Consider the following 20,171-nt stretch of genomic DNA (forward strand, 5'->3'; position numbering starts at 1 on the left):
TTGATTACGTTTTGCTCCAAAGGAAGTCGAGAGTCCTATATTGGAAATATTATTCAAAGTATCAAAATTCTTCCAAAATATTAACCAAAATATACTAAGAATAGGGTTAAATATATGATATAAAATATGCCCATCAATGCTCTTGTAATTTATGAAATTACTTATGCCCTAAATAGCACTACTGTATGACATTAATTTTGTAATAAATTGTAATGTGTTTTCTTCACTTTCATTATGCAGGTTTTGGCCGCAAAACAATCAGTACATAAAATACTGGTTCAGTATTATAAAACGACGGTCCTCATAAAACTGTGAAAAACAGACGTCTGTTTTCATAAAATTGTCAATAAAAAACGACGTTTTGGAGCATTCAACGACGGCATTGAATTTACCGACGTCGAAAAGCGAAGTAAAATTGAAGAAAGACGACGGTATTGTGAAACAGTTATTAACGATATCACGTCGGATAAGCATAAAGAGCCGACATGTAATTACAAATAACACGACCCCAGTACCATAATACCGACGTCTAAAATGACAGATATCGAACCTGAACGTTACAAAAGACGACGTCTTAGATCATGAACTCGTCCATAACAAATCAAAAATCGTCGTCTTAAAATTTTACCACGTTGCTTGTTATATCAAAAACGAAGTAAAAAAAAAACAATTCACGACGTAATTTGATATCCAGAGGTAAATTTGTCGACGTAAAAAGATATTTGGACGTCGTTCTTTTACAAAAACAACGTTATATGGGAATATCCACGTCTCTTTTTTATTCTTATGTCGTTAAATACATTTTCCACGGCGATTGGCTGAAAAACTTCTCCGTCTCAGATAGATTAGACGACTATTATTTTGGTAAAGACGACGTATAAATAGAGAAACACGGCTGTCTTTTACATGATAACGACGTTGTATATAAAATACTACGTCGTTTATAGAAATAAATATGTCGTAAGTCATGAGCCTAACATATTTTCCACGTCGTTTATTTTATATACAATGAAGTGGAAAAACCATTTCACGACGGTTATGTAAATATATAAGACGTAGTATATCTTAATAACGTTGTCTTTTATTTATTTAAAGACGTAGTGTATTTATTTACACGACTGTGATTGTATAAAATAGGTCGTCTATTCTTATCCTTGACAATTTTTTGGCTCATTTTTCAGTATACAGACGTCGGTTTTTTTTGTTAATGACGTTGTTTGTTATAACAACGACGGTGATTTACCCTAACCGCTATTTCCACGTCAATATTAATGGAAAAAACGAAGTGGAAAAATCATTTCACGACGGTTATATAAATATATTGGACGTAGTATGTATTAATAACGTCATATTTTATTTATTTAAAGACGTATTGTATTATTTACACGACGGAGTTTGTATAAAATATGTCGTCTATTCTTATCCTTGACAATTTTTTGGCTCATTTTTCAGTATACAGACGTTGGTTGTTTTTTGTTAATGACGTTGTTTGTTATAACAACGACGGTGATTTACCCTAACCGCTATTTCCACGTCAATATTAATGGAAAAAACGAAGTGGAAAAACTATTTCATGACGGTTATATAAATATATTGGACGTCGTATGTTTTAATAACGTCGTATTTTATTTATTTAAAGACGTATTGTATTTATTTACATGACGGATTTTGTATAAAATAGGTCGTCTATTCTTCTCCACGATAATTTTTTGGTTCATTTTTCAGTATACAGACGTCGGTTGTTTTTTGTTAATGACGTTGTTTGTTATAACAACGACGGTGATTTCCCGTCGTGGTTTTACTTTGCAAAAGATGTCGGTCGATTTTACGACGGTTTGAAAACCCGATACACGACGGTGAATTCCCGTCGTCTTTTGCCTTTTTTGTAGTAGTGAGTGCGGGCCAATGAAATCTTCTTCAACAGATTCAAAAGAAAATTTTGGTTCAAATTTTGCACACCTATTTTGGAGTCTTGTAGTGTAGATATGCATCATCCTTATGGCTTTGGTGATGTCAAAAGAAGGATACATAATTGTTTATTCCAATTCTGGAATGAAGGGGAAGATACCTTCAACTAGTTTTAGCCTTTTAATTAATTAGTTACTGGCAAAAGAGAGATAAAACTATAATTAAATAAAGGAGCTTAGGTGGGACTGAACTGAACCCAAGAGAAACATTGTGCATGATCTTCCTTATTCAGTATTTCTATGTTTAAGAATGCTGAAAAAAAATCTCTTTAAAAAAAAAATAAAAAAAATTTCTTGCTTCAAGGAGTCATAGGTGTGTATTGTTGGGGTCTCCACCGAGGGAAGGTCATACTCCTTACATATATTCAAATATTTTAACGGCAAATCCGCACGGCTATACGTCTTTAATATATTCGAAAGTATAGCCGCGTGGCTATATGCTTTAAATATATTCGAGCCGAACTGGGCAACAAACCAATATCTATGGGGGCACGAGCCGAACTGCAAACAGATAAGTTTTCTATTGTCCCTTTTAGGATCCACGAATTACAGCATGGAACATGGGTTACAATGGTGAGAAACTTGGCCTTTAAAGCTGAAGTTATCATTGACAAATTCATGTATGACATGTATGAAGGAAGTTGAGGTTCCACCCCAAAACCAATTGGCAATGGGGGGAGTAGCCCAACTCCTTATAAGCCCTTGCTAGGTTTCTCAACTTTTCCAATGTGGGACTTTTTCTGCTTCTTTGGTTTAAGCATTGTTCCAATCTCATGGTTGGATTCTCCACCCATGATCTTGCGGGGGGATGTTAGAGTATGTAGAGCTAGGATTGTGACAAGTGTCACTTAGTCATTGACTGATGTTAGATTAGTTAGTAAGCTGTTGTAATCAGTTAGAGCCTTATAAAGCTTAACTCTCTGTTTTGTAGAGTAATCTGAGAAATAATACAGAAAGGTTCATCTTCTTCTTAATTCTCTCTCTATTTTCCCTTTCATTAACATGGTATCAAGAGCCATGGATCAATCCTGCGTTCTTCTGCTTCCGCTTTCTATGCCTTGACATTCTTTTCTAGAACTTCATGGAAATCGACGTCTATATCTGATTCTTCCACTTCATTCTTGAATTATCAATTTCATCAAACTGCCTTTAGTGTTTCTATTCAGCTTGTTATTTGGGTTTTTTCAGTCTCATATTTGATTCGAGGACATCTCAATTGGGTTTTGTTGCTGATTTTGGGATAATACTCAATTGATACTCGGTTTTGGGAATTTTCAATGTACTTGATCAATTCCGAGCTTTTCTGCTTCCCCCTTCCAATCTCTACTCATCTTTGTTCTCTTGCTTCTAGTTCTTTGGCTTTTCTTTCTTCACGATAGTGCCAAGAATTGTTCTCTACGCTTTGCCTACTACATGTTTGCTCTATTGCCTCATCGACTGTTCTTTGCAACTCTTTCTTTCTTTCTGTTGTTCAATAAGATGGTGACTATAAGATGGTGACTCCTACTCAACTTCAACTTGTTCAATCTCCTATTGCAACTCTCATTCCTACTGTTTCTACATACATCTGTGACAGTCAAGCTTGATGATACAAATTATTGGACTTGGCATTTCCAAATGAATCTTCTTCTTGAAGGTCGTGGCCTCTTGGGTTTTGTGGATGGTTCAAGGAAATGTCCTGCACATTTTGATAAAGATTTAGATATTGAAGGTGTTGAGATTGATGCTTATCAAATCTAGAAGTTGCACGATCGTGCCTTGATACAGCTGCTTATTGCAACTCTCTCTTCCACTGCAATTCTGCTATTTGGGTCCTATGGATGTTCTTCTGGTTGGTACCCCTATTCTTGACTCTTAAGAAAATCTTCAATCCTTACATGGTTATGTCACAATTCTCTTCTCTCACTCTTCTTATCTAAGGGGACAAAAAATTTCCCATTTCATTCTCTTCTATCTCTTTCTTCTGATCATATCTCGTTCTCTTCTATCTGTTTCTCCAATCTCAAAGGGAACAAACTCCTTTCTACAGTCTCTAAGGGAACCAAAGAATTTATTAATTCTTCCTCTTTTCTATCTTCTTTCTACAATCTTCAGGGAACAAAAGAATTTCCCACTTCTTCTTGCTTTCTATCTCATTTCTCTAAATTCTTAGGGAACAAGAATTTCCCTCTCTCTTCTTCTATCTCTTTCTAGAATTTCCCTCTCCTCTTCTTCTATCTCTTTCTAGAATTTCTCTCTTCTCTTCTTCTATCTCTATCTCGATGTGGGGGTCTGATTGCATCATTGATTTGGAATAGAGTTGGTACTCTTTGTTGGGTTATATGCTTCACATGCAGCTCACTATAGCAGTACTCTTCTATCTCAAGCTTTGGATTGGTGCTCCAAGCAAAACAAATATGTAGTCTACTCAGCTTCAACTACAGCACATTCAAGGCTTTTCTACTTTTTTGGTTTAGAACAGTTAATCATTTGTGGTTCCTATACTCTCTCTGGATCAGTGGAAGGTTTAGCATGTCTTCATTGGAGGAACAATGATGGCCTGGAGTTGGTACTCTTTTTTGATATGTGTCAATTTGGCCAACTTTGCTGGGTTATGCTTCACATGAGTACTCTTATGTCTCAAGCTTTGGATTGGTGCTCCAAACACAAGAAAAAAAAAGAAGAAGCCTACTCTGCTTCGACTATAGCAAAATTCAACGGTTTTTCTGCTTCTTTGGTTTAAGCATTGTTCCCATCTCATGGTTGGATTCTCCACCCATGATCTTGCGGGGGGATGTTAGAGTATGTAGAGCTAGGATTGTGACAAGTGTCACTTAGTCATTGACTAATGTTAGATTAGTTAGTAAGCTGTTGTAATCAGTTAGAGCCTTATAAAGCTTAACTCTCTGTTTTGTAGAGTAATCTGAGAAATAATACAGAAAGGTTCATCTTCTTCTTAATTCTCTCTCTATTTTCCGTTTCGTTAACAATGTATGAGCAACAAAGTCAGGGTAGATTCGCAAGGTGGCTCCATAAACCCATTCACATTCCAAAGATTCTTTGGTATAAGCATCAAGTTCCTAGCAAGGTTTTAAAGAGGCAACATAAGCGCATCCAACACCATATCAATGATTCAGAAGAAAGTTTCACTCTTTTTCCCTTCGCTTCGGTTTTGTTCCACTGGGTTTTCCAAGCAAGGTTTTTAATGAGGGAACTATGTACGTCATTGTATATATGGTGGACATCCAAGGGGGAGTGTTCTAAATGCATGAGTTGGTGGATGACCACCATACCTCTTAGTATTCTACCGTTGGATTTTATGTAACCTATGTACTAAGTATTTGTAATTAGTGCTTGTAACCTATAGGTATATTGTAAATGGTGGTATTCAATCTCCTATCTTGTAAGCCTATAAATAGGTGGTTCTACCAAAGATTAAGAGAAGAATAAACATGGTGAAACTTTATCCTTGACATATCCTTTCTCTCTATATTTTCTCCATCTAGTTTTATATCAGTTTATGTTATTTTCTTTTTATGAATTATACATGACTAATAATCTACTTTATAATTGTTTATGAATAATACTGTACATACTAATTATGTTGAAAAAATAATGTACCTATTACTTGTTCTATGAAAAATAACTAATAATCTTTTTATTGTTTGTTTTATGAAAAATATAATTTACCTAGTATGAATAGTGTATCTGTTTTTAATTTATAAAAAGTGTACATAATTATCTATTTCAATATACCTACATTATACGATATACCTACATTAATTTAATGTACTTACGATTAGGATTAGGTATTATATGTCATCCAATATACCTACCATTTGAATACTATACGAAAATATGTATAGGTAAATTACCTACATTATACGACATCCAATATACCTACATTATATGTAATTATGGTTTATATGTATAGCAATATATATATATATATATATATATATATTATTTATGAACGAACATATATTATATGTATTATGAGAATGTTTTGATTTGTTGAGTCTAGCAACACCATAGTAATGGAAAGGCTAGATATTAGGGATTGTTTAGGAAAATTCGCTGGATAACAAAAATGGTAGGGTTTTGTAAATAAGTAATAAGAAATTAAATGGGCAACTTTTATTTTTCATGGCATCCGTTTTCAAAATTGGGCTTTGGTTGGAAGTAAATCTGTAGATGAATTTTTGTATAGACTATTGGAGTTGCAAGGGCCTATTATATAATGACCCCCTTTATTTTTATTTTTTTATGCGGAGAAAAGAAATTGCAAGGCCTTTAGAGCATGTCCAGCCTTGAGCCAAGACTAGGCAAAAGGCCCCCCAAGGCAGCCCAAGAGAGCTCCAGCGGGAGAAGAATGGCCCGGGCAAATGGTGGGTCCCATCAAACTGGGCAAGCCCACGGGCAAATCTTGCCTGGGCAGCAGCCCAAAGGCGCTGATGTTAGGCGTGACGTCACGCTGACGTCAGCAGGCGCAAATCAAATTTTTTTTACCGTTGGCGCTTGAATTTCACGCGTCAACGGTAAAAAAAATTTGATTTGCGCCCGCTAACGTCAGCGCCTGCCAGCCCCAATGGGCAGAAGCCACGTGGCGATCCCCCAGCTCTCCGATCCATTTTTTTGCAAAAATTCGACGATCCTCATTTTTTATGCCAAAAAAATTGCAAAAAATTCGAAATAAATTCATAAATTTTTTTAAAAAATACCAAAAAATTCTGGATTTTTTCCCTATAAATACCTATCAATTTTATTCACCTTCCACACCAAAATTTCATACCAACTCTTCTCCTTCCAATATTTTTTACTTTCCACTCACATTTTTCTATTACAAAATTCCATTTGTGGAAAAATATAAATGGCTTCTTCCATCGAAGCCGGAGGCTCGTGGACAAACTTTCGAAGAGGTCAAAATCTTGGCAACGAGGTAAAATTTGTATATATATATATATATATATATATATATATATTTCTTTCTTTCTTTCTTGCATTTCTAATTTCATTTTTTTAAATAGATTATTCAAGGCAAAACAAAAAAGAGGAAAACCATTACACATGGCTCCTCAAGTGAGCAATGCCCGCAATCGGTTCCAGTGCTGCGTTCCATGTCGGAAATAATGGCACTATTACGTCCTCCGAAGGAAAATACTCCCCTATGTCGTGATCCTGTGGAACCGCCTCCGCCAATGATTGATTCGTCCTTGTACTCGATTATGTCGGACTATGAAGACCGGGAGTATTTCAATTGTATGATGAGTGAGTAGGTATTTCAATTGTATGATGAGTGAGTAGGTATTTCAATTGTATGATAAGTGAGATGTGAATTTTATAATAAAAATGGACACGTGGCAACCAAAAATTTTATCTGAAAATCTTATCCGAAAATTTTATCCGAAAATGTTATCTCAAATTTTAGGTGAGAATTTTATAATAGTGACACATGGCAACCGAAAATATTATCTGAAAAGGTTATAATTAATGGTTTAAAGTATTAAAAAATAGAAAATAAAGTACAATGAATAGTATTTGCCCTTGCCCTAGCCTTCCAAGGGTGGAGCCAACTAAGGCAAGGCTGCCACTATTCACGTGAATAGTGGCAGCCCTTGCCTTGCCTTAGCCTTTATGGGTGGACATGCTCTTAGAGCACGGAGTAATAAGTAGGTCATAACAGAGATGTTGAAAATACAAAGGGAACATGAAAAAGAAAAGCAAATCAACACTCTCTCACGTAAAAACAAAATGTAGTTAGATGAACTAGAACAAGCTGCTAGCAGAGCCCAGTAAACAGGTGCGCAATCCAAATCGCATTTGGTATGAGCAAAGAGTAATTATATTGTGTAATGGTTTCATCCTCTAAATTGAAATGGCCTACTGATATCAATGGAAAAAATGTTTCCCCACTCTGCAACTGCAAATACTTGACTTTTATGAAATATAACATCCATAAGAAAGTCCCGTGTAATTTTCCCGCTGTAAATCCAATGTTTTCTTCCTCCTTTAGTGAAAGCCAACTCAGGTTTATGTTTGTAAAGCACTGCAACCATATAACTGTCTGGATTCAATGTGGGATCCTCAGATAAGATAACCTTCGGGAATAACTTTAGGAGGACATTCAAATTATAATAACGCAGGCCATCATACATATGGAGGTAACTGAAACTCAAGTGAGGGAGACGAATGGGCACCGCTGCTTTTCTGAAAGGGTTCACCAGAGTTATAGTCCATCGTTCTTGTTTGCGCCAACAAAATTTCAATTTAGGCACTGATAATACATCCATTGTGGCTAACCAGCCATGGCCATGGCACATACTAATCGTATTACAAGGCACTGATAACTCAATGTCGGAGGTTTTCCTCCAGGAAAGCTGTACAGTTCTAGCTCTCCTTCGGATGCTGTTGGAATCAGAAACATGGGAAGAGGAAGCTCACACCAACGTTGTGTTATGCGATTGTATTCTTTTGCAGCAACACGCCATTGCTTGCAAACGCCAGCAACCCGAATATGGTCAAAGGGTTCCCACAACTTATCCAGAATAAAAAAGAGAAGGGGAATACTTGCCCATTGATCTGACACTTGACTGCTACTAGTATTGGTGCTCAAGGAATGTGTGTAGTCATTCTTATTATTCCTTGGTCTTGTTAGAGTGTGTATATATGGAACACCAGACATGGCTGGCTAGCAATCAAACCCGGAGTTGTTTAGCGCTAGTGAGGGTTTCACTCCTGCAAGTGTGTGTAATTGTAATTGTATAGAATTTGATAATGGTAAAACCCCTTTATATACAGCACAAGCCCTTACCTTAGGCCAGAAGCCTATGTAAATCAATATGAACAAGGAAATACGATAATTCGACCAAAAAACAAAAGAAAAAGGAAAGCTATACCAAGTCAATATATTATAGTTTTTTTTTGTCAACAATATATTACCAGTTTAGAATAGGATGAACAAGGTCAAATATATAATATAGTAAAATAATTTTTTTTTTTAAGTAACAACATAAAACCTCCCCACGCCCCAAAAATAGGGAGCTTTAGTTTTAAATTTATTTATTTATAATTAAAAAAAAAGAACAAAAAAAGAACAAAAAGAGAAGTCTTTTTCTTCTGAAACTTATTCAAGGCTTCCATACATAGTGGCAACCTATGTACACGCTAAATTTTTCATTGTTGCTAAATAATACTTGGATATAAAGCAAATCACTCACCAATGAAAAAAGATAGTAATAAAATATGAAACATTTATCATTAAGTTTAATCTAATTAAACATATTAATTGATGTAAATGTAAAATATAAATAAAATGCTAGAGAAAAATATTTTGATTATATAAAATGTTAAACAAAACTCTATCAAATGACTTAAAATATTCTTGGAAGGAGTTGTGGTACCCTTTTTCCTTGACTGGATTTATTTGCTTTGGTTATTTTTTATGGCAAGGTCTTAATGAGGCCACTCTATGGCTCCTCCTACTGTTGATTATTTTTTGGTGTATTTTGTGTTTGACAGTTGCTAATAAAGTTATTTCATGTGATATTTTTTACGTTTTTAGGTAAAATTTAACTAAAAAAATAGAGAGCTTGATTGTGGATGCTCTTATGTTCCTAACTTATAGGTAGTCTTTTAATTTATGTTCCTGACTTATAGGTAACACGATTTATCACTAAGTTTTTTCCATTGCTAATAATAACACTCTTTACCTATATGTTAGGTACATAAATAAGAACCCCTTATATTTTCTACTCAAAGGTTCTTAAATGGAGCTTCAAGCATTGATCAACACTTCTACTCAACACCATTTAAGAAAAATATACTTGTAAGTGTCCAAAGTTGTTATTGTCATAATTATTGCTAGAGTGATTGTCTTGCATTTCGTATTGGAAATGGCAAGATGGTATCTGTAACACTAGTTTTAGAGGCATAGCCGTGCGGCTATACTCTTTAAATATATTTGAATATTTTAAAGGTATAGCCGGGCGGCTATACTCTTTAATATATCCTTTTCCATATAAACAAACAAAAAAAATTGCAAAAATCAGAAACATACGTAAGTTGGACGCCATGGTAGCCACGAATAGAGGACTCGAACTCGTCACAACGAACGTCTAGGGCACAGAGCAAGCCCGTTCCAGGCTTCGAGCAGTGTTCGAAAAATTGGCCAAGGCACTAGGCGGGAGGACACCGACGCCAGGGAGTTAGGAGGCCTAGAAGGATCTAGGCGGCGCCTTGGCGGCCTGGAAGGATCTAGGCGGCCTTTGCGGATCTAGGCGGCGCCTGGGCGGCCTGGAAGGATCTAGGCGGCCTGGGCGGATCTAGGTGGCGCCTAGGCGGCCTGGGAGGATCTAGGTGGCCTGGGCGGGTCGTGTCCATAGTTATAATCAACTTAGGCATTCATAGTTTTCCAAAAATTTACAAGCAGCAGAACAGAGAAAAGACGAGAATCATGGAGATTCCTTCGATCTGAACAACTCTGAGAGGGGAAGCAACCTCTTCTGTCGATGCCACCTGAAGAAAGGATCTTGCCACTGCTGTACAATCAACAAAACAAAACCAAATTTTCACAAAGAAGAAAAACAAACGCCTTCAAATTTAGAGATAAAAATACAGATAGAGAATTGTACGAACGGGTTGCCATGTTGTAATTTCACGGAGAGAGCAAAATAAGAGAAGAGAGACAGAGCAATAGTATAAGATGGGAAGCTTTGTCTCTCTCGGGTGCGGAGGAACCTCTGTGTATAGCGAATGTGAAGATGATTGCTAAACCCTAGTTGTCGAAGGACTGGAAAGTTGGGCCTTGCCCACCCATGCCTTTCTGCTTTATTGATTTCTTTCTAGTATTAGAAGCCTAATGTTACTGTCTAATAAAGTCGCATAGAAAATCCTTACATCTTCTGCTCTGCAACTACATGCCTACAAATGTTTTTATTTATTTAAATATTTTGACTGTACAAGTGGAATAGCACTGTAGGGTGGACGCTACTTTAGACTATGTGAATGAGTTTGATATTGAGGAGGAGGTAATAGTGCGGGCCAATGAAATCTTCTTCAACAGATTCAAAGAATTTTTGGTTCAAATTTTGTACACCTTATTTTGGAGGCTTGTAGTGTTGATATGCATCATCCTTATGGCTCTGGTGATATCAAAAGAAGCATACATAATTGTTTATTCCAATTCTGGAATGAAGGGGAAGACACCTTCAACTAGTTTTTGCATTTTAATTAATTAGTTACTGGCAAAAGGGAGATAAAACAATAATTAAATAAAGGAGGTTAGGTGGGACTGAACTGGACCCAAGAGAAACATTGTACATGATCTTCCTTATTCAGTAAAAAAATTTGCTTGCTTCAAGGAGTCATAGGTGTGTATTGTTGGGGTCTCCACCGAAGGAAGGTCATTATCACATAGGAGAGAAAGAAAGATGGAAATAGAAGTGAAATCAGAAGACAAAGATCCCCTGCTGACAGAAAAGCACAACTCTAATGATTAGTTTATTGAAGATGTCTTTTTTTGGTAATTAGTTTATTGAAGATGTTGTGGCTTACAATAAAATAGGTAATTTAAATAAGTAGATCCAAAGCACACCTAACCCAGCAAGCTGTTCCCTAGATTTGGCCTTCTCTCAGTAGTCCATTATAAACTAGCTGATGTTGTCTCTCTGGCTCGGCTAGATTTAACTGAACTCTTTGAGATGATAAGATAGAGGGCTCTTGGAAGTGAAAGCAAAGCTAGCTAGGTCGCAGTGCAGATACCCTTTTGTTGCTGATGAAAGAAAGAGGTAATTGATCCCATCCCTTAAAGGCTCGGCTAGATTTAATTCTTTTTATTTGCAGCAGCAGCATGGTGTGTTGTCTGGTCAAAGTGGGTACATAAAAAAACTGGTATTAGTTTTAGGAGTGCAGAGAAGAGATCAAAGAACGATGGTGTGGACCCCATATGTTTATGAAAAGTGGTCACCTTCTCTCCAATTCCAATCTTCTTTTCTTGCTTGCAATTTGCACAGCTGAGGCTTCCCTCTACTCCCTATGTTCTATGTATATGTCCTTTCACTTTTGTCATGGTTGGTTTCAATTTCAAACAAGTTCAATGAATCCAAGCCAACAGTCACAGACTCACAGCATGCGGAGGGCTAAGACTTTGCTGCTTCTTGTTTGACTTTTAAAGAGAAACACCTGAGACATACAGATAGATACGTTTGCCCCTTTCTTTTGGTTTGGGCTGGCTACCGCCACAAGACAAGAGATTCAGCTTTGGATGCTTCTCCTCCTAAATCCTAATGGGTTGTTGGAGAAATAACAGTATAGCCGATCAGCTATACTCCTTAAATATATTCAAATATTTTAACGGTATAGCCACACGGCTATACTTCTTTAATATATTCAAACGTATAGCCGCTCGGCTATATTTTTTTAAATATATTCAAATATTTCAAACGTATAGCCACGCGGCTATAATCTTTAAATATGTTCCTAACAAACACGAAACTCACAGAGGAATGTTGTCCGCGAGTGAAATGAAGGGACAGAGAAATAAGCACGAAGCTTGCACTCGCAGACACAACCATTTTGCTTCTCTATAAGCGTTTCCAAGCATCAAAAACTCGGTCTTGAGGCTCTCTCTCAACTCAAGCTTCAATTTTTTTTTTTCTTCAGTTTCAATTGCTGCGTTGATTCGATTGGTTGGGCTCTCTCAATGTCTGCCGAGGCAAAGCCTTCGTCCTCCGGGTTCGGCACCTACGTGCCTGGTGACGTTGACAACTAGGAAGAAATTGAGTGGTTTCTCATGTTTTGGTTGATGAGAGAAAATGTCAGGAAACTAGGAAGAAATTGAGTAATTTGTTTACCGGAAGGATCCAATCAGTGGCGAAGCCAGGATTTCATGTGTGTGGGGGCCTCTTACAAATTATATAGAATCAAAAATTCGAACTCACAATACATACAAAAAATAGTATATATATATATCACATATGTCAAGAATTATATTGCTTATTGGTTGCAATCATAGTTGTCCTCAACAAAGGGATAAACAAATACATTCTGAGCAAGAAAAATTGCAAGAGATAGACAAAGAGTAGCGATTTAGCAAATATATTTAAAGCTTTTCCCCCCATTAAACCCAACAGAAAGAAAAAAATCAAAATTTCACAAACTAAAAAAAAACCTTAGGTCCCTTCATGCATTCATATCATACATGAAAAAATGTTTTATGTAAAAATATTGATTAAGTATGAAAAATGAATTTTCGGAATAATCATTTTCTCAAGATAATTTTTGGCGGCTTTTATTCCTTACACATCAAATAAGAAAACTTGATTTTATGGGATTTTAGTATGAAGTATATATTGACTTAATGAGCCATCATTTTTAGCCTAAATCATATTTTGCACTAAAACCGATTTTTCATATTTTGATTTGGTGGGAATTTAATTTTCTAGTATTTTTATTTGAATCCAAATATGGGGTACTTTCTTATTTACATTGTAAACTTAAGTAAATGGAGTAATATAAAAATAAATGAAAGTAAAAGGACAAAGTTATTTGAAAATGGAATTAGGTAATTTGAAGCACCTCCTTATGCCTTAATAGGTCCGCCACAACACATGTGGGTACATATCAAAACGTAAAGTATTTGAAATAATATACATATAGAAATACAAAACAGTATATTACTTTTAAAATATAAAATTAATGTTAGAATTGGTGAAACTCTTTCGATCAAATCAAAAGTAAAATAGATTTTTGTTGTTATAAAAGACAACATTCTAACAAGTGGTCTATTGATTCCATGGCAGACCAACACAAGACACACTGGTTCACCAATTGCAAGCTTTTCTTTGTAATTGGTCGATGGTTAAAAACCGTCCATGTAAAGCCAACCAAGCAGAAAATGCATGAGGACTTAAAGACTCCACTACCATACTCCCCAATTCCACTCCCTTAAAGGAAGTCCTGTATAATAGGAGCTTACACTTACGGTTGTTCTTCCTACTGAGAGGAAGTCTATAAGGAGAAACAGTGATGCTAAGAGGAAATCCATGTAGAATACAACGTTTTGAGACCCTTAATCAAGTCCTAACTAAAATACGGGGATTTAACGCACGTTTACAAAGCCTGAGATCCCATCATACACAACAAGTCTAAAACTACAGTTTCTCTTAAGGGACTTTTGTTGTATAGTTTTACTTGTCAAAAAGAAAGCATAAGGAACGTTTCCCCACACACATGATAGTGGCAGCCAGATTATCGACGATTCTACAATAGGCGGCCGCTGGAAAACCCGACTTTCTGGAACTTTTTCACGGTTTTAAATACACCTCATAGGCTCAAAGGTTCATTGGTCACATACGTAAATACTCCCCTGCTTGAATAATTGTTTATGTAACAAAACAACAAAGATTAGTTTTATTAGGTATTTGGATGACCATTAAGAATATCCTGAATCATATTTTCCATTATTTTGGGTGAATATTACTGGCTGACTGAGATTGCATGTTTCAATTTGGTGGTCAGTTGTAATCATTGGAAATGAAAGATTAGTTTTATTAGGTTAAATCTTTTGTTCCACTGAAATGTCTGTCATATTCAGATTTCATCTTTAGGAAGCTTCTGCTTGGAACATTTGGGGAGGATCTTTATCTCTAGATCAACATATCTTATTTACTTGTGACAATTTGTCTTTATTCAAGCCATTAAAATTCAGTCTATATGTAATGTCAGTGTACATAAGAATGGTTTCTTCCCCTATTCTTGTGTGTTCAGTATACCTATGTGCCATTTTGATGTATGATAGTGTCTTTTTACAAATCGAAGACGACTTGAGAGACTTCTCGGCGTGGAAGCGATGATGCCTTTACTACATGACCCTAAGCGTTTCTGCTTCTAGGTAACTTTATATTTCTCTTTATTAAAATTGAGTATATGACAAGACCCGCCCCGGATTTCCTCGGAACCCGGGTCGGATCCCGCCTAAATATCCGGCATTCCGCATATGCCGGGCCCATGTACTAAAACCCGAGACTTTCTACCAAAATTTTGGCAGAGTCTCCCCTGTAAACAGGACATAACCCAAAAATTTCAACCTGTCAAAAACACAGATATTTATAACCCAACAGCCAGCATGCATTACACAATACATAGCATTTACAAACTGTGGCCTCCGGCCTCAAAATACCAAAATTCTAACTGGGCAATAACAGAGCATCTAACAGAATTCAAAGAAAATAAAAGTGGGAAGGAAGTTTAACGATTTTACATAGCACAGAGGCCCTGAGAAGGCTCAAGTGCTGAAGCTCGTGAAAACAGGAGCACAAGACACGGCACTGCGGCTCGTTCCAGTCAACTACTGGCTGTGGGGCGCAAAACAGAAAATTGTGAGTGGACAAAACAACGTTTAGTTCAATTTAAACCAAAGTAGTATAACCCCACTGTTAGAAAACCATGCATGAACTCAATACATTAAAAACCATTATATTCATACATATATAGTTTGCTCAATCCGAGCTAAATCCGAAATTCAGTGAAACTTGCAAATCAACCCACCCAAACCTTTCCTTACAAAACTCAAATCAAACTCTCGAAACCCGTGCCCACCGGCACGACGAGCGGGGAAGTATCCTCGCTCAAAAATAAGAACAATTGCATAATACTAAAATATGAGAGATACACTCTATATATATATATATAAGACACACCTAATTGTACCGGGGAAACAATCCAGCAGGGGATTGTTGACTAGCTCACAATTATCAGCCCTCAAACGGACTATGTGGCTAGGGACAAGCCGTCCAACTGGGGGACTAACTCTCAGCCAGCACGTACGGACGAAGAATCAAGACCCGTACGCCTGTAAACAGTCCTACGCGCGCAGACTACCCAATTAAGGGTCTACAGCGACACCCCGTTAAGGTATGCCCCGGGTTCCGATATTTCCAAGTATCACATTTCCATAATCCATTCACAAATCCAAGGGGGAGGTACACGGGGTAGTGCTTATAGCACTTCAAACTGACAATCTATACCACATCTTTCCACAACTCATAAAACAACCCCGTACTTCCCACACATAGCCCTCAAAGATAGATAACAATTCACATATATCAATTTATATATACTCAAGATACTTAGAATATCAAAACCCAGAAAATATACCAAATACTTACGAACATATTAGTTTCACTTTAAAGCACAAATTAACTGTCAGTAAATCCTTAAATTCTTATACATGCAATTTCCAAGATAAATCCATGCTATTTATTTGAAAACAAAGTCCACTCACAAGTAGTCCCAAGCTGTGTGACCCCGAGAGGGTCCTGCCTGCTCCGAAGGCGGAGTCGGATTACCTATTTCAGAATAGGAATACGATATAAAAATCCAACTCTTCAAAATAAGACTTTAAAATAAAATCCTAATTTTCCCGGGTTTCTAGTACGCACGAGGAACGAGACACTCCTAGGGTCCACCTAAGAGTTTCAAACGCTGAAAAAGTCTAAGAAGACACTCGGTCAACCGGACGGTCAAAACTCACGATCGAACGGTTATCGTAAATCATAAACTTTAAATTATTGAACCGGAACATCCGGGGCTCCGATTCACAATCCGTGAATTCCTATGCGATCCTAGGAATACCTGGAACAACATACGTGAAATTGGGTTTGATCCAACGGTCCAAACACATCAAACCCAAAAATCACAGATTAGGTAAAATTCGTTCGAGGCCCAAACGATATCCAAATTGAGATCCGTAAACTCCTACGCACTCGTGACAACACAAGGATCATTCTATGATAAAGTATGACCTCTGCCGGACTGCCCACGCGCCGCCCCACGCGCTGCCGCGCGTGGGTGGCTTGATCACAATTCCGGTGACCGGAAAAACTTAGTATTTTGGCTCCAAACTCCTAACCTAGGTAATACACCTAATTTGGAACCACTTTTCTTCTTGGGTGAAGGCCAGAAAATGGCCGGAAGTGGCCGGAAATTTCAACTGAAAACCGGCTGTAGCTAAACTTCGAAATTTAACTTGTAATCTCTCAAAATTTCGGGAAACCTATCCAACAGGCAGCTAGAGCACGAAAAATAGATAGATTTCCATACCTTACTTGTCAAAATCGGTTGAGAAACGAAGGAGAACGAAGGTGTTGAAGTTTCATGATTTTTCTGAAATTTTCCAGCAGCTTTTGCTGCGTTTTCCGGCGGCTGCAGCGGCTGGCGACGGCAGAGATGGCGGGGGAGGAGACGGCAGGGCCGGGCCTGTGAGCTTGGCTCCGACGGTGGGGGCTACGGTGGTCAGTGGTGGTGGCTGGGGGTTTTGCAGAGAGAGAGGGAGTCGACGGGAGAGAGAGAGACGCACGGGAGAGAGAGAGGGAAATGAGAAATAATCAGATTTTCTGATTTTAACAAAATTCATTTCTGAAAATTTCCAATTAAGCCCTTAACGGTTTTTCGACCATAACTTCTTCGTTTCAAATCCGAATCGAGCCTACCGCGTGTCTACGGACTCGGCTCAGTACCACCTTTCTAAAAACACCACTTGCTGCCCCAAACTCTCTCCGGATAAAAATTGACCTTTTTGCCCCCACTTCAAAGGCAAAAATTGGAAATTCCAAAATTTAATTAAATTAAAATCCAAACTTAATAATATTTTGGGTCGGGATGTTACAATCTACCCCCCTTAAAGAATTTCGTCCTCGAAATTTACGTACCTGTCAAAAGAAGAGGTAAGGATACTGGGCCCGCATCTGCTCCTCGGGTTCCCAAGTAGCTTCCTCTACAGTCTGACTCTGCCACAACACTTTCACCATTGGGATAGATCTGGAGCGCAACACTTGTTCTTTTCTGTCCAGAATTTGTACGGGTTCCTCATCATACGACAAATCTTCTCTCAACTCCATGGGTTGCTGTTCTAAAATGTGAGAAGGATCAGGCATGTACCTCCGTAGCATGGACACATGGAATACGTCATGGATCCGAGATAGTTCCGAAGGCAAGGCAAGTCTGTAGGCAACTGGACCAATACGTTCCGTGATCTCATACGGTCCAATATAACGAGGACTTAACTTCCCACGTTTACCAAACCTCATCACACCCTTCCAAGGAGATAACTTCAAAAATACCCAGTCTCCAACTGCAAACTCAAGATCCTTGGACCGGTTGTCCGCATAACTCTTCTGTCTGTCTTGTGCGGTCTTAAGCTTCTCTCGAATCATCTTCACTTGTTCAGTTGTATCCCGAATACTATCCACTTTTTCCACAATCCTGTCACCCACCTCATTCCAACAGACTGGAGTTCTACACATCCTCCCATATAGAGCTTCATACGGAGCCATCTCAATGCTCGAATGGTAACTGTTATTATACGCAAACTCCACCAAAGCAAGGTGAGTATCCCAACTACCTTTCAATTGTAACACACAGGATCTCAACATGTCCTCCAAAGTCTGAATGGTTCTTTCTGACTGTCCATCAGTCTGTGGGTGGAAGGCAGTACTGAAACGTAACTTGGTGCCCATAGCCTCATGTAGGCACTTCCAGAATCGAGAGGTAAACCTAGCATCCCTGTCCGACACAATGGACACAGGAGCTCCATGCAATCTCACTATCTCACCTACAAAGAGCTTCGCCAGCTTCGTCAAAGAATAGGTTTCCTTTATAGGTAGGAAGTGAGCTGATTTGGTGAGTCGATCAACTATCACCCAAATTCCGTCATACCCATTTGCAGAACGTGGAAGTTTAAAAACGAAATCCATTGTAATATGCTCCCACTTCCATTCAGGGATCGGGAGTGGCTGCATAAGCCCAGAAGGCTTCTGTCGCTCCGCTTTCACTTGTTGGCACACCAAACACCTGCTCACATACTTAGCAATGTCACCCTTCATATGCGGCCACGAGTAGTACTCCCGTAGAGTCCGATACATCTTAGTACCACCCGGATGCATAGAATAAGTTGAACAGTGAGCTTCCTCCAAGATTTCTCTTTTCAGGTCGTCGTCTTTCTTAGGTACACAAAGACGAGTTCCAGCTACCAAAGCTCCATCTTCTCTTATCGCATAATCCCTCCGGATGCCACTTTCTACCTCTGATCTTATCACACAAAGCTTTGGATCTTCCAGTTGTGCAGCAATCACCCTCTCAATCAGGATAGGCCTCACATACAAACTAGCAAGTATTGCACCCTGTTGACTCCATTCCAACTCTACCTCTTCCTTCCGTAGTTCCCCCATCAACGGAATATAAACCCCTTTAAAATGAGCTAAACTCACATTAATACTCCTACTCAAAGCATCAGCTACTACATTAGCTCGACCGGGATGATACTCAATCGTACAGTCGTAATCCTTAATCAACTCCATCCAACGTCGTTGTCTCAGGTTCAACTCCTTCTGAGTGAAAATGTACTTGAGGCTCTTGTGATCAGTGAAGATCTGACACGTCTCACCATACAAGTAGTGTCGCCAAATTTTGAGAGCGAACACCACTGCAGCAAGTTCCAAGTCGTGTGTAGGATAATTCTGCTCGTGCTTCTTGAGTTGCCTTGAGGCATAAGCAATCACCCGATCATGCTGCATCAAAACACATCCCAAACCTTGTAATGATGCATCACTAAAGATCACAAAGTTCCCTGAATTGTCTGGAAGAGCTAAAACAGGTGCGGTGGTTAACCGCGTCTTCAACTCTTGAAAACTCTGTTCACACTCCTCCGTCCACTCATACTGAACATCTTTTCTCGTTAACCGTGAAAGAGGTGCTGCTATCACTGAGAATCCTTCCACGAACCGACGATAATAACCTGCTAGCCCCAGAAAACTCCGTACTTCTGTCACACTAGTGGGTTGCACCCAATTTACAACTGCTTCTATTTTCCGAGGGTCCACATAGATTCCTTCTGCTGATATCACATGCCCGAGAAAGTCCACTCTGTCCAACCAAAACTGACACTTACTGAACTTGGCATACAACTGCTTTCTTCTCAAAGTCTTCAATACCAACCTCAGATGCTTCTTATGACCCTCCAAAGTTCTAGAATAGACAAGGATGTCGTCTATGAATACAATCACAAAGCGATCCAAGTAAGGTCGGAACACTCTGTTCATGAGATCCATAAACACTGCTGGAGCATTAGTCAATCCGAAAGGCATCACCAAGAACTCATAATGGCCGTAACGAGTCCTGAATGCTGTCTTCGAAACATCCTCCTCTCGTACTCTGAGTTGATGGTAACCC

The 20,171-nt window shown here is 38.2% G+C and overlaps 1 long non-coding RNA gene across 2 annotated transcripts; it reads right to left on the minus strand.

Moving 5' to 3' along the window:
• Positions 1 to 14,883: 14,883 nt before the first annotated feature.
• On the minus strand, positions 14,884 to 17,300 carry LOC148291079 (uncharacterized). 2 transcript variants are annotated; one of them, XR_015826475.1, is made up of 3 exons: positions 17,046 to 17,300; positions 16,228 to 16,291; positions 14,884 to 15,298 (listed from the first exon to the last, which is right to left on the minus strand). It is a non-coding gene; the product is annotated as an uncharacterized LOC148291079 (long non-coding RNA). The 2 variants fall into 2 exon arrangements; XR_015826474.1 differs by lacking the exon at positions 14,884 to 15,298 and having other exon boundaries at positions 16,022 to 16,291.
• Positions 17,301 to 20,171: the final 2,871 nt, after the last annotated feature.

The sequence above is a fragment of the Prunus avium genome, chromosome 8, assembly GCF_965620075.1.
Source record: "Prunus avium chromosome 8, drPruAviu1.hap1.1, whole genome shotgun sequence".
Classification (NCBI taxonomy): domain Eukaryota; kingdom Viridiplantae; phylum Streptophyta; class Magnoliopsida; order Rosales; family Rosaceae; genus Prunus; species Prunus avium.